This window comes from Otolemur garnettii, unplaced genomic scaffold, assembly GCF_000181295.1.
Source record: "Otolemur garnettii isolate 467f Iridium unplaced genomic scaffold, OtoGar3 scaffold00183, whole genome shotgun sequence".
Classification (NCBI taxonomy): domain Eukaryota; kingdom Metazoa; phylum Chordata; class Mammalia; order Primates; family Galagidae; genus Otolemur; species Otolemur garnettii.
The window spans coordinates 1,710,872-1,725,986 of NW_003852578.1; positions in this window are offsets into that span (position 1 = coordinate 1,710,872).

Below are 15,115 nucleotides of genomic sequence, written 5' to 3' on the forward strand. Positions count from 1 at the left end.
ATTCCATAAATGAGTGATTATTATTTTAGTTACAAAATATTAATTTTAATATTGATCATCATATAAAACTTAACATTCAAAAATGATTAACTTTTAAGATCTGACAAAAATATTTTACTGTTTAATATTATGTATTTTTAAACTGATTACACTTCACTCAAAAATAGTTTTTTTAGTTACATACACATAGAATTTTTACTGTCTATTTAGCATAAAGAGAAAGACTAAAGAACTTGTTAGAGTATTCTGTGTTCATACTGTGTCATACCAATTGTCATTTGATGAAGAAAAGGATATCTGCACATTTCGTTTCTTATTATAAACATATTACTACACAAAAAAGCCCATCAAAATAACAAGCTTTCATTACCTTGCACAATTTCAGAAGTTTGGGAATCCAAGAGTGACTTTGGTAGGTGGTTCTAGCTTATGGTTTCTCATCAGCAGTCAAGTTGTTAGCTGGAGATGCAGTCATTTGAGGTTTGAATAGGGATATAGAAGACACCTTCGAGATGTCTCACTCTCCTGCCTACTGGGAGAACAGGGGCCTCAATTCTTCACTGGATGTTGGCAGAAGACCTTGTTTTCTTGACACATTGTCCCTCCACATTGATGCCTAAATATATTTATGATACTGCAATTGCCATCCCCTCTGGCAAGTGATCCAAGATAGCAAGCAAGGGGGAAGAAAAAAGGTCTTTCATAGTCTAATGTTGAATACGACATACCATGATTTCTGGCAGGACCCATTTTTGTATTTTAACAATTTTCTATATTTAGAAAAATTGAAGATACTTGCTAATATATACCATGGATATATGTCAACATTTTCTTTTTAAACCCATAAAACAACTTTTCAGTGTGAGAAAGAGCTCCTGCAGTGGTAATCCACATTAACTAGGATTGATGTCTCAAATATAAGCCAATAAGTAAATTATATGTCCAATTTTAAAACATTTATACTATTTAAATATTTAAAACAATAAAAATAAATTAAATAATTAAGTAACATGGCAAATAATAATGGCACACTTTATTGATAAGCACCATTAATAAACGTAAATGTGATTATGTTTCCAGTGAGATTTTTGACTCTATTATGTAACTTAACATATGAATTTGAAAGGATGCTAAATAAAATCTCTAATTAAGACAGCTTAAATGTTTCAATTGGAAAATAAATATTTTGTAATACATGATAGATAATTGCTTGTATACTATAATAAGTCCCCCCAAATGACCCAAGAGAATAGTAACATTCTAAAAAATTTCACCTGGAGGGAAAACTTGATACAGCTTTTATATAGAATTTTTAATGCTTCTTCTAAATAAAATAAAAGGTTCTTATTCTCAGATTTGTATTTATGGTACGACAAATACTGTTCATTATGAACTTATATTGATACTCTGATTTATAATCAATTTTGACACCATAGCAACCATAACAGAAAGTGAGCCTGAAAAGTTTATTTGGGACCTCCTTAGTTTAGGAACTACCTGGACAGTTTAAAATCAACAGGATCTTTTGATGTTCACAGTCACTGAAATGGTGCTATAGACTTGGTGTCCTCCAATGTGTTGAGTCACAAAGATTTGCTCTCCATCCTACACATCGTTTGAACATCCAATAACACATTCATTCACCTATGTGAAAAGCCAGATATTAATTATCTTCCCCTAGAGCTGACCTTCAACCTGGTTTATATCTAAACACAAACTATCATCTCCAAGGTTTAAATAGAATCAGGAATTCAACCAGTGTATATATCGAGAAAAGATTTTACCTTGTTGTGTTGAGAATGTTACCAAATATTGTTCACTATTTAGCTATATCATGAATGGCAACACTTTTCATAGTGTTTGAATTAATGGGAAAATCATCTCTATTGATCAGCATTTAAGGAGTTTATATCTAGAGTTAATCTAAACATGAGTGCAAGCTCTTGACTTATAAGCCATTTATGTAGTGCAGTACAGATAATTACAAGTTGAAATATAAATTTTTATTTTATTTATTCTTTATATTACAATTACACATTACAATCATTTAAAAATATGATTACAGTTACATTATAATACGTTAAAATTTATTTTCAGTATAGTAAAACGTGCCACTACACATATTTGTTAAAAGGAGGATACAGTGAGTCTGATAGGATTAAGAAGTAATTTGAAAGTTATTTTCATGCAATAAGGAACAATCACAAGATCTTTTCCTTGTAATACAGAGAAAATGAATGCTGCTATATTCAATTTTCTGCCCTTGGTAAAAACACATATATAAAACAAAAACTACTATATAGATGCACCAAATTATTGTATTAATTTTTTGTTTGCTTGCAAGCCTTACTTAATAACAAAAAATTGTAGCACTACTTATGTATCTGTGAGGTCTACTTTTGTGTCAAAAAATGAGAAGGCATACCTTTTGGTTTAAGTACTGTATAATATTGTAATAGCTTAAAGTACAGGGTGGCCTAAGTATCTCCATACACGAGAAAAAAATTGCATAGCAACAGATATCTTGGAATGTGTTCACCATTAAGTGGCAGAAAAGACTTAGTGTATGCTGTAGAAAAAGGTGGCCAACACATAGAGAATATTTTGTAAATATTTTATAAAATTTTATAATAAATATTTTGTAATGGTACGTTTAGTAAAAATTTCCCCTATGTATGATGACTTCTGAGACATCCTGTATTTGCTCTGAATTTTAGGATAGCTTGAATATAGGCACCCAAGAAGGTGTTTCTTAGGTAAGAATTTTTTTATTTAAAGATTGTAAACATACCTACACAATTTTCCTGAGCAGTATAATTTTGGTTTTGGTAACTTGCCGGGAGCAGGGAATTGAAAATAAAGGAGGATTGGCAGTAGAAATTCAAGTTCTATGAAAAAAAAGAAAAATTCTTCTTATTCTCATTCTTGTTAAAAATAATTCTATTTTATATAAAGAGAAGCTTATTGCAATCAGAGTGAGTTTAGCTCATTAAGGACTTAATGAATGTTCAACTACCAGTTTTATATACCAAAGGATGAGACCAATGGAATACATTATTAGCAAAATCAAAAACCCTTTTTTATGTTATTTTGGTTTCAGAGGTTTGGGAGACATGTTTTCCCATAAATACATAAAAGAAAACACATTCTTCTTGACTGAAGCATAAATTTTTTAAGGTTATTTTGCCTCAGTATTTTTCTTCTCTTCCAGAACCCCTCTGGAAATGATGTGATTCACCTTTAGAATCTAGGTTAGATCTAAGAAAAGATCTAACTAGTACTCATATATATATATTTTTAAACTCATCAGAGTTGTTGTCCTGCGGCAAGGAAGTAATTGTTCTGGGCTTAAAAGTCCTCTTCATAAAGTTTTTGTTGTTTTTTTTTAATTCTGAAGTTACAAACAAAATTTTGTGCCAATAAATAAGTACAAACAAGATAGATTAAGAAGAAATTTTTGTAGTGCATAATAAACAAAAGGTTTGATTTTAAATATTCATACATCAGATTGTCAACATTTATTTTTGTGCATATATGTATTTATATGCTAGTATATATTAAAATATAAATTTCACTATTAAATTCATTTAAGAAATAGGACACTGTTTCCCACATTTTATATTCTCTTATGATCCCACACCTTTTCCTGCTACATGACTGTTTCTGTCCCTTTGAAGAAGGTGTGGCTATGGAATCATCCAGAACACTTATACATTATTTACAAAGTACATGAATAAAATTAAAGTTTAATAACTTTGTTATTTCAAATGGAAGAAGTAAATACTAAATATCTTTGGGAATCATACTTCACATTTGTAATTAAGTGATGTTATTATAACCCATAGTCCAAGGTAAATTATACCAGGTACAGTTTATTTAGAATTACTGAACGTGAAGACTTGGGGTCAGTTTTTTCAATAATACTACTCAGGGAAATACTTATTTTTTTCCAATTTATAAAATAGGATAATCACAGTATGGATTTAGACCTCATAGCTGTATCATATAAACTTGTTATGGTTTTTAGGAAATAGAAATCGTTCAAATGTTAGCTGTGTTTTATTTCTAATTTATAGAAACCATAGTCTACTTCACAATCACTGATTTTTAAAACTGGCTTTGTAATCTTAATCTTAGTGACATAAGAATCATAGACTGGTAAGCAAGGCAAGGGAAAAAATGTCATATATTTAGGTTGAGAGATCTCAAGATCACCTATAGCCTCAAGAATTTTCAAGAAGAAAATTTATTATGGTGTATTACAATGAAAGGATACAAATTAAATTTAGATAAAATAAATTCATGGTAAAAGTTCTAAGAGAAATCAGATACAATCATCCAAGAGTCTTGTTTCAGTAGAATTACACGGAAGCATTTGTTCTCTCAACAGTGATCTAGGGATGCAGCACCTGCATAATTGACCTCAGCTACTCAGACTCCAGCACCCCAGACAAAACCAGGTGCTCACTATAAGTCACAAAAACAGGTTAGTCACGCTATAATGTCAAATTAACAAAGCTTGGTCCAAGGCCTTAGGAAACACAAAAAAATCAAACTAAGTACAATATTTAAAAATTAAAAACTCAACTCACCACAAAATAAAAAAAAAAAATTAAAAAAACTCAACTCTCAAGAGCCAATAAGGGACAATCGTAAGACATGCCTTTTTGGTAATGATCAGGTTTTAAGCACTCAAGAGTTGCTGAAGAAATCCCTTCCTGTACAATATTTTAATTAAAAAAAAAAAAAAACCTCTCATTTAAATTTCCAGTAGTCCATAGAAAATAACTTATGCAAATGCCTCCTGCATTTGTGTGGATTTATATGCAAAATAAAAATGAAGAACTATACAACATTCATGGAAAAATGTATAATCCCCATCATTCATTGTCCTAATGCCTGAAATTTATTTTAAATATCCGCAAATTATAATTTACATCTAAAGATGTTTTTTCACTCCTTAAAGGTAAAGAAAACTAATAACAACACACGACTGCCCTATGACTGTGACAAATATTGATTAAAATATAAAAGTAGGGACTCAAATAGATATTAACATGTACATTAACTTCCTATTACTGCTGTGACAAATTTCACAAATTCAGGGACTTGCAACAACATAAAGTTATTACTTTGCATTACAGAAGTCTACACTCAGTATCATGAGATAAAATCAAGGTGAGAGCAAGGTTGCTTCTTCCTGAAAGCTCTAGGGAGGGAATCATCTTTCTTGCTCATTCCAACTTCTAAAAGACACCTGCTTCCCTTGGCTTGGGACTCCATCTTCCACCAGGAATCACCATCATTTTTACTTATGTTTCTGTAATCACACCATTTTCTCTGACTCTTCTACTTTCCTTTTCCATATTTTAAAGACCTTTGTAATAACATTGAGCCTCCAAAAGTAATTCAACGTAATCTCCCTATCTTAAAATTTAATGTAACTAAATCACATTTGCAAAGATTTTGTGCTATGTAAGGTAACATAGTGACAAATCTAGGCATTAGGTCATGGACATCTTTGGAGGACCATTATTCTGGGTACCATAATATATAAATTTTCTTTTAAACAAAATTTATATTTTCTTGACTTAAATCCTTATTCTCCTCTTATCGTATTTGAACCAGTGTTTAATTTGAAACTGATTATTTCTCCCAACAGGTTTTGTGTGTGTGTGTGTGTAAAAGATAAGTTTATCATGACTTTTGGTTTCTGGAAGAAGTTTGGAAGTCATCACTCCATCTTAGCAACAAATTAAAAGCTACCCTTACTACAAACTAAACTCCTGGCTCGGCACCTGTGGCTCAAGTGGCTAAGGTGCCAGCCAGATATACCTAGGGTGGCGGGTTCAAGTCCAACCTGGGCCCACCAAACAACTATGATGGCTGCAACCAAAAAATAGCCAGGTGTTGTGGCGGGTGCCTGTGGTCCAGGCTCCTTGGAAGGCTGAGGCAGGAGACTCGCTTAAGCCCAGAAGTTGGAGGTTGCCATGAGCTGTGATGCCATAACACACTCTACCCAGGGGGACAGCTTGAGGCTCTGTCTCAAAAAAAAAACAAAAACAAAAACAAAAAAACCTAAACTCCTATAGGATTTATAAGCAAAGTGAGGATGCAAGGCAAACCATTGCCTCTCCAGGGGTCTTGTCTTACCATAGAAACCTTAGGACTAAAAATCACTTTAACAATCAGTACAGTTCAGGAAAACCTGAACTGTAATTGATAAATTGTTAGAAGCTCAGTATTGAGAACACTTAGAATTAAAAATTCCAGGGGCACCCAGTCATGGGGTGAAGCTCCATAATTATATGAGTTTTGCTTCCAGGAGCTGCACTAGATTTTCACAGTAAATATCTGGAAAAGATCCCCTTGTGCTCCTAGAAGGCAGAAAGGAAAATGAGCTATTTTTAAATATATCACACCATTGTGTTTCTATTGACAAGGCCTGATGGCAGAAGAAATTTATTAAGCAGAACACAACCTTTAGTGTATTATCATAGCCTAATAACCCTGGGAGATGGAAAATATACAACTCAAGTCAGCTCTAGTTTTCCATGTAGGAGAAGGGAAATATTCCAATATTCCCTCACTTAGCATGGAAGAAGAAAAATACCCAATTCCAGCCCACTCTAGCCATTCTGTCCCACCTAAGGGGGGGAGAGAAATGTTTAAATTTTACAGTTAAAATATTTAACTTTACTAATATATTGAGACCTCATTGTAGCTTTTCCTTCTCCCAGCTCATTACCATGTTTCCAAAGTCCTGTTAATAACAAGTCCTTTAACCTAGTGTGCCATATTAAGCTCTCAATAAAAATTTATAAGACATATTTGTAGGAAAATAACATAATTTGAAGAGACAGAGAAAGCATCAGAATCAAATATAGCAGAGATACTGAAATGATCAGACTGGGAATTTAAAACAATTGTGATTAATATACCAGGCAGTAAGGGATAAAGTAGACCAACCACAGGCAAGAACAAAAGAGCATCGTAAACAGAAAAGTGGAAATTCTGATAAAGAAACAAAAAGAAAATCTAGAGCTCAAAAACATGATAATAGAAATGAAGAATGTTTTTGATGGGCTTATTAGTAATAACTGGACAATTCTGTTGGAAGAATTTCTAAGTTTGAGGTTATCTTTGTAGAAATCTATGAAATTGAATAGAAAGGAGAAAAAGAATGAAAAAGATAACAAACCAAAACCAAAACATAATATCCAAGGAGTATGAAACAATTTCAAAAGGTGTAACAGGTGCAATGAGACTACGAGAAGAAGATAGAAAAAGAAACAGAAGAAAAAGCTACAATAGTAATGACTGAAATTTGCCACAAATAAATGTTAGACAAAAACACACACATCTAGGAATATCTTAGAATGCCACATGGGATAAATGCCAGAAAAATGACAATGAGGTTTATCATTTTCAACCTAATGAAAATTTAAAAAAAGAAAAAATCCTGACAAAACCTAGAAAATAAAAGAACTTAGTCTATGGAAGAATGAAGAAATACATCTAGCTTTTGCTGTGAAATCATACAAGCAAGATGAATGCAATGCTAAAGGCATTGAGAAAAAGAGAGAGAAAAACCTAGAATTCTAAAAATATGATTGAAAATTGAAGGAAAAATATGACTTTCTTAGATAAACAAAAATTGAGGAAATTTGTTGCTAGATTACCTGCCTTGAGAGAAATGTCAAAGGATATTTCTCAGAAAGAAAAAAAAATAGCATAGGTTATACATTCACATTTACACAATGAAAGGAAGAGCAAAAAAAAAAAAAAATCTTTTCTTTTCTTCATTATGTATCTAAAAGTTATCAATTTATTTAAAATGATTATAGCAACAAAATGTTTGCCTATATATACTTGTGTATATTTCTTATGCCTATGTTTGTATAAGTACTTCTTATCATGTGTGTTTACATACAAGTAAAATGAATAAGAGAACTGATATAAATGATGAAAGAGAAAAACAAAAATTATTTAGTTATTATAAGGTACTCACACTAGCCATGAAATGGTAGGTTATTTGAAAGTGGAATTAGACTAGTTCTAAATGTATATTGCAAATTCTAGGGCAACCACTGGCAAAAACATTTAAAAATTGATATAATTGATATTTTAAGAGAAGGAAAAACAAGAATAATATGAAATGCTCAATTACAGTGACAAAAGGCAGGAAAAGAATGAAAGACAAAAATAGGAACAAAAAAAAGGGGAAAATGGAAAACAGTAAGAAATATGATAAACATTAATTCAAATATCAGTAGTCACTTTAAATGCAATGTTCTAAATACACCAAAGATAGATATTGTCATGGAGGATCAAAAAACAAGATTCAACTATGAATTGTTCACAAGAAATCTATTTTGAATGTAAGAACACATACTGATTAAAAGTGAATGCATAGAAGAATACATACCATTCTAGCAACAATCACAAGAAAGCACCAATGATTATATTAACTTTGGACAAAGCAGACTTCAAAACAAAGAAAATTATCAGGAATATGGTAGGGACATTGGATAATGATAACAAGGACAGTTCCCTAGGAAGATGCAACAGTTCTTAACACATATGCACCTAACAACAGACAAACTGAATGGGGTAAAAACTAATAGAACTGCATGGTGAAATAGAGGAATTAGTTCTCATAGTTGGAGATTTAAATACCGTACTATCAAAAATGAACAGATTCTGCAGGCAGTAAATTAGGAAAAACATAGTTTGACTCAACAACACCATTAAACAACTGGTTATAATTGACATCTATAGACAAATTTACCCAAACACAGGGAATGCACATTTTTCTCAAGCTCACACTGAACATTCAACAAAGTAGATCACATTTTGGGTCATAAATCATACCTTGATAAATTTAAAAGAATGAAAACATACAATGTCTGCTCTAGATCACAATGGAATTAAATAAAAATCAGAACATAACTGGACAAATCTTTAAATTCAAAGAGACTAAACAACACTTCTAAATAACACAGGAGTCAAAAAGTCTGAAGGGATACTAAAATATATTTTTAAATAAAAAATCACAATTATGAAAATTTTTAAGATACAGTGAAAGCAGTGCTTAGAGGGAAATTTATAACACTGAATGAATATACTATACACAAAAAAATCTAAATTTATCATAACAATCTTAAGTCTCTACCTTATGAAACTAGAAAAAGAAGGGCAAATTAAATCCAAAGAAAGCAGAAAAAACTATAAAAATTAGAGCAGAAATAATACAATGGAAAATAGACAATTAATAGAGGAAATCAATGAAAACAAAGCTATTTTTTGAAATGAGTAATAAAATAGGCCTTTAACCAAGCTTACTAAGAAAAAAGAGGACACAAATTACAAGTATTAGAAATAAAAGAAGGGCAATATAGATCACTATAGATCACAAGAATAGTAAAAGGATAATAAAGCATACTATGAACTACTCTACCCACAATTTGACAACTTAGATGAAATGGACCCATTCTTTGAAAGACACAGCTGTCAAGATTTACACAAGAAGAAATAATTTAAACATCTCTCTGTGCATTAAATACATTTTCAATATATTAATAACTTCAATAATTAATAACATTTGAATACAGAAATCAACAAAATCTATCAAAATATTTATTCATTGGTGGACTTTGCCAAATATTTAAGAAAGAAATTATGCCAATTCTTAACAATCTCTTTTAGAAGATAAAAGCAGAGGAGTTTTTAAAAATTCATTCTATGAGGCCAGGATTACTGTAATGAAAAAAGTAGACAGAGGCATTACAATGAAAATTAAAAACCAATATCTCTCATGAACATAGATGCAAAAATCCTCAATAAAAAGTAAGCAAATTAAATAAAGCAATGTAATCTGACACATATATTACACATATTATATATTGCATATGTGTGCAAATATTTTTATGGTGGAATTTGTTCTTAATAAGTTTTTCTACTCTTCTGGAGATTTTATAACTCAAATGAAAATCATAAAATGACAGGTAGCAGTAAATGTTGTTATTTACACCATGAGTTGATGTGATAGGAATGAAAAAGAGTAAGGAGGCCACTTTAGTTTGGAATGTTATGAAAGACTTTTGTGATACTAAAGTGACATGAAAGGAAATTTAATCCATAAAGAGATAAACTTTATCTTTTTTAGAAGTGCTTTATTGGTTTTATACCTGAAATTTATGTAAAAACAAAGAGAACCTTCCCTACAAAAGGATATGAAGAAGCCATCTAAACTTTCAACACAGTATAATGGCTACCCAAGTTTGACAACACTGATATTATCTCCAGGGACCCTAGTTACAGAGTTAGTCTGGTTGCACCTGCCATTTCTTTGTATAGCGTCTTTTCTAAGAATATAGCAGCAGTGTGCTAGGAAGATAGCACCATGGAGGCACATAGGACTTTCATTAAGTGTGCATAATCCCTCAGCTAAGAATTCGGGGCAGGCTTCCAGAGAAATAACTTACTAATATCCAGTATCTAGTTGTGGATAACAATATATTCTGTTCATTGAAGAGATTATCCTGAAATTGACATAAAATACAATTGAAAATAATGGTGAATTGGATCTATCTAAAACAGAGCTAAGCAAACTCAAAGTTAAAGTGGATTTACTCAGTACACTTCACTCTAATGGCATGGCAAATATAGGAATATATTCTTTTTGGAAGGTAAATATTGTTAAGTTCTATCTCTTTCTTCTTTTATACAAAATGCCTATTATACAATAAAAAGTAAAAATGGACAGAGGCATAAATATGTGAGCCATAATTAAGAGAAAAACACTTAATAAAAATATATACATAACTACTATTTGTTGAAATTAAGAGATAAAGGTTTTCAATTAAGTTTTATATGTTAATTACATAAGGAATTTAGTAAATAGAGAAACTAATTCATGAGCAGGTAAAGAATCTGAGCAGAAAAACAGAAATTCTAACAAGAAACCTTAAAAGAAATCACATATAAAATTATAAAATATGTTACTATAAATGAATAAGTTATTTAATGATATAAGGACTAAAGAGGGTAAGTGGTCTAGAAAAAATAATACTCAATATCATCCAAAGCAAAAAAATAAAGGAAAAATAAGTAAAAAATATACACTATTTGGTGATTTTAGACCTATGGGACAATGTCAGATTATTGCACTTCTAAGGTAACAGTATAAAGGGATAGCAGGTGTACTTGAGGAGATAATAATAAAGACTATTTCAAAGTGAAGGACAACTATCCACAGATACAAATGTTCAACACATCTATAGAAGGTAAGCATGAACAAAATCAGACCTAGACATACCACAGAAAAGTGACCAAAAACCAAAGACATAAATAAAATATTAAAAATAGATGTTTGGAAGATATTAAATTCAGAGACCAAAGATAAAAAGAATAGCAGACATTTCATCAGAAACAATGGAAGCTAGACACAATGGAATCACACATTTAAAGGCATGAAAGGAAAATAAAGTCTACAATTCCATAACACAGAATAACAACCCTCATTATTAAAAAGTGAATATATTTTTCAGACAATCAAAATTTGAGAGGATTTATCTTTAGTAAACCACATTACATGAAATGTACCATTACATTTATGCACAGCACAAAAACTGACAAAAGATTCACAATTAGAAATAATCCAGAGTAAGTTTCAGATATAAAATATGTGAAGAGTGATCAGAGCAACAACCATTAAGAAGTCAAGGAAGCATGATTTGTCAAGGGAACAAAGAAAACTTAAGGATCCCAGAGTGCTGGCCAAGTCGTATTTCTAGACTGGAAGGGGTGACATGGATGTAAAAGTTATAAAGGAACCTCTATCCTGGGGCCACAGGTCACCTGCTGGACCTTTGAGTATGGACTAGTGACTCAATCAATATTTTACAGAATACATTTTAATAAGCTAGTTCTTCTGTGAAGTTTATATTCAGTAGAGGAACTACACATGTGGATATGGAGGGACATGTGTGACCCTAAGGCTGTAGGTTTCCTACCCCTTATTTCAAACTTAACATAGAGAAAATCGTTAACATTTTTTTTACTCTTTAGTTGTGTGTAACTTATTTCAAAGGTATTGAATTAAATTTCCACCTACTTTCAAAAGAAATAGAATTATAAAAGTCAAACAAAATGAGGCTTGTGTGTTTACGTGAGTTTTCTTTCTCATTTGGTTTTTCATTTTGGCTTTTTAAATATAAAGATATAAGTAAAAATATAATAGCATGAGTGAATACATCTTTTTTATTGCCACTTCAAAAATTCTGATAAAATTGCTAATGTAATGCTAAAAAAACAATAGTATAAAACGTGGATCTCAATTATTTATTTAGGATTGTATCCACATACTACAATTCTGCAGAAATTTTTGAAAAGAAAAGAAGTATATACATATATTATATTTAAATATATAATTAAATATATATATATATATAGTGCACAGAGGACCATAGAGAATGCATGGCACAGGTTGGCAAGATCTTCTGATGTGTTCTAATGGAGAAGCTACCAAGCAGAGATGTCACACATCATTTCGAATCAGTTTTATATGTGACAATCACCAGCATCTGGAATCAGCAACATTGTAGGGACTATAAAATTCATGTCCACTGCAGTAGATATGGCAAGTAGAAATGTGACACAATGCAGAAGAATTATGTCTTAATGGACAAGCAAGCATCAGAAAGAATGAAGTGTTCACTGCTAGAAAGCTGGCTTTTCTGATGCTTTTCCCTACAAAGGCAGTTTACCAAAAAATATATAGAGAGATATATCTATATATACACACATACATGTTTTCACATAAAAGATTAAGTGCTTAGACTCCTCACGGTCCACTCAAATCCCTCTCAATCAAACTTTTAGACTAAAGATTGTAAAATAACATTGTATCTATTGACCATATCTATACTAATTACAGAGTGCTTTAAAAAGTACACTTTGGTAAAATACTAAAACGTCTCTGATAATAATTCCTTTTCTTTTAGCAGTTCTTTTTCGTTTTTAAAAATAATTTTTCTCTAAATTTAAAGTAAATTTTAAAACTCCATTGAAAAAATGTTTTGTCATTTTTATTAGGGCTGAATTGTATTTACATATATCTTACCACACAATCAGAGACAAGTTTCTTGGAAGTGAAGTTAGGTTTTAAAAATGTGGGGAAAAAAATCATGTACTGACATCACTTGATATCTTCACTTAAATATCAAAAAGATGTAATAAAAGCACATATTCAAATTGGAACTCCCTTTTAAAATTTTTTTTTGTGCTGACTTTCTCATCAGCATATGGCACTTTCAATTTTTCCAATAGTTTATACTAATGCCCTGAAGTCACTCCTGATTCTTCCTCTCTACATCACTGCTAACATCTAATGACCAGGGCCTTTACATATTCTTGGCACATACCAAGTACTCAATAAATATTGTTGATGGAATAAATGAGTGAAAACATGTAAAATTCTTATAGTTTCTTTTACTCTAGATTTAACCATCCCAAATTTATCCGCTACCTTATCTCTATAAAGTTCACTTATATTTATAATATGGATTACCATCCTATTGCTTAAATTGCCCAATATTATCATTTTTCTATTTTGTTACCTTTTAGTTTTTTTCATTGGCTTCTTTTTAAATATGTAACATAGTCATATTAGTCAAAATTAATAATTAAATAGTAAATATTGAATATTAATATGTACCACATTTCTACTTAATTGTCTGCCCCTATAGCCTCATGGATTTTTTATGATTATGTTTACAGTTTGTTTATGTATGTATAAGTAAATAAGTATAAAAAGGCTGATTCTTTTTTTTTAAAAGGCTGATTCTTTTCATATTTGTTGACAAAGATAATAATTACATACACTATTCATCACCTCAAATTCTTTTTCATTTACTTAAACAATATATAAGAAATATTTCTATTTCAGAGCATCTGATATTTATCAGCCCTATTTAGAAGTAAAAAATTTCCCACTGTGTGAATGTATAAGTGATGTAATCCATTCAATCAATTGGAATCTACTATTTTCCCATTATAAGCAAGGTTGTAATGAATAGTACTCTTCAGATTTAGAAATCTAATACCATAAATTTCCATCTGAAGACTGCTTTTGCGGTATCCCAGAGGTTTTAGTAACTTGTAGCTTCTTGCTTGCTTCTAGCTTCTTAACTTGTTAAGTTTGAGGAATTTAACAGCTTCCTCCTTCATCTCTTCCTTGACCCAACTGTCATTCAGCATAATGCTGTTTAGTTTCCATGCTTTTGTGTGGGAATGAAAATTTTTGTTGGAATTGAGTTCTACCTTAATTGACTTGTGGTTTGAGAAGCTATAAGACATAATTTCAATTCTTTTGATTTTGTTGAAGTTTAATTTATGTCCTAGGATATGATCTATTTTGGAGTATATTCCATGGGCTGACAAGAAAAATGTATATACCTTAGCTTTGGGACAGTGAGTTCTATGTATGTCTAATAAGCCCATTATTTCTAGGGTCACATTTATGTCCCTTGTATCTTAGATTGATTTCTGTTTAGAGAATTTGTCCAGTTCTACCGGGGGGAGGTATTAAAGTCCCCAGTATTAAGCCATTATTGTTTATACCAATTAAAGTCTGTTTTATGAACCTGGGAACATTTAAGTTGGGTGCATAAATATTCAGGGATGAAATATCATCCCAACCAATGATTCAGAAAGAGAGCACATCAACAAACTAATGAATCATCTTAAAGAAATTGAAAAGGAAGAACAATCTAATTTCAAACCTAGCAGAAGAAAAGAAATAATTAAAATTAGAAACAAAAGAATTGTTCAGAAATTAATGAAAACAAAAAGTTGGTTCTTCAAAAATAATAAAATAAAATCAATAAACTATTGGCCAGACAATAGTTTATCAAAAGAATCATTCAGAAATTAATGAAACAAAAAGTTGGTTATTCAAAAATAATAAAATAAAATTGATAAATTATTGGCCAGACTAATGAAAAACAGAAAAGTAAAATATCTAATAACCTCAATAGAAATGAAAAAAGGAGAGTGGGTGCCTATGGCTCAAAGGAGTTGGGTACCGGCCCCATATGCCAGAGGCGGTGGG